General features: G+C 26.5%; 1 protein-coding gene across 1 annotated transcript in view; it reads right to left on the bottom strand.

Annotated features, from left to right (window-relative positions):
- The window catches only part of LOC106792738 (protein yellow-like), a gene marked incomplete at its 3' end in the record, with an annotated part of 9,507 nt that overhangs the window by 3,478 nt on the left and 4,478 nt on the right, over positions 1–1,551 (bottom strand). The gene's annotated exons all lie outside the window — the stretch shown is intronic.

Here is a 1,551-nt window from a genome sequence, read left to right as displayed (position 1 = left end):
TATAAAAATCAATAAAATCCATTTGCAGAAAGTATAGAAAATATTTACTCAATATTTCATTACGTGTGATAAGATAAGGTGTTTTAGGATCAAATTGTATTGTAATATGTTAAGTTTTATTGAAATGTGTATGACTCTGTAAAAAAGATAATATGTATTGACGCGTGAACTGTAAATGATCAAGGTAAAAATTAGAATTTATTGTAATGTTTATATTTATTAACAAGTCATAATAAAATTTGTAGTTGCTGATGAAGTCCCCAGTAAGGGACGAAACGTACAACTAGTTCAAAATAAATTGTTCATCAGATTTATTAACCGTCTATAATTCCCTTTGAGAGACTTATATATTATTTCATTTATTATTTTAATCTAAATTATAAAACCTCTCTATGTGTGTGTGTGTGTGTGGTTTTTTATTAAATAATTTATTTATTTATTTATTCGTATATATAGAATAATTAAAATTTGTCCACGGCAAATCAACAATTCCAAAATAATTTTTTTCCAAACAAATTTTTATTTTCTTTTTACAATAATTGAATTGTCAATTTTCTCGCTAAAATGGTTGAATTAAATTTGTAAAAGGTTGAATAATATTATTTTCATAAAAAAAAAAATTAAATTTGAAGGAGAAAACGGTACCGTCATAAATTATTTCAGAAACATTCATTAATATTATGTAATTAAAACGAAATTCTATTTGTACATTAAAGATAAGATATAGAAGTATGTATAAAGTTAAGCGAGAAAAATTAGATTACGTTAGAAACAAATATTTAAACCGAGATGTTGCAAAGTTTCTACGTAAATATTTATACTGTAAAAAAAAAAAAAAAAAAGATTTAACATTTTTAATGACTTCTTATACGTGATAGTCAGCAAAATAGATCGTGATCAATGATCTTCGACTCGTCTTTCTTGCGAAATACATTTTACCATTATCTATTGTATATATACTCCATCGGTAAAAGCGTTGTTAAGTTACGTAACTGCATGCCCCGCATAATATACTTCCTTATTATCATAAATATAGTATATACGTTTGAATTTTTCCTACTCGCCATTTTATAAGTATGAGTTAGGTTTGTTTATGAATATCAGTGGTTCTCAAATGATAATTCACATTAATCTTAAGGGGTTACATGGGTTTGGGACTTTCAAACAAATTTTTTTTTTTTTTTATCTTTTTCAATTCTACAACTCATCTAGAATATTGTATTGAATTTTGAAGTCGATAGGAGTAGTAGTTTAAAAGATAGAGCCTTGAGAAGCACTCAAATCTTTAAACGCGTTTTTCTCAAAACGCTTTTTCTAAATTCGGTTGATCAAGATTTCTCGAAAACTATTTAACCGATTTTCATGAAACTTGCTACACGTCTTCGTGATACTATTGACAAGGACTTGGACGAAGGATTTTCCTTTTTTTTCATAAAATCGAATTTGAAGAAACCAAAATGTGATGCAAATTGTAGCGAAATTTGAATGTTCTTGCTAAAAACGTTGCCAAAAATCCAAATTTCCGTTTTTTTCTTTTTCCTTCGTCCAGTT

The sequence above is a fragment of the Polistes canadensis genome, unplaced genomic scaffold (genome assembly GCF_001313835.1).
Source record: "Polistes canadensis isolate GaletaPanama2010 unplaced genomic scaffold, ASM131383v1 scaffold_601, whole genome shotgun sequence".
Lineage (NCBI taxonomy): Eukaryota > Metazoa > Arthropoda > Insecta > Hymenoptera > Vespidae > Polistes > Polistes canadensis.
This window is presented reverse-complemented; position numbering and strand designations above follow the sequence as displayed.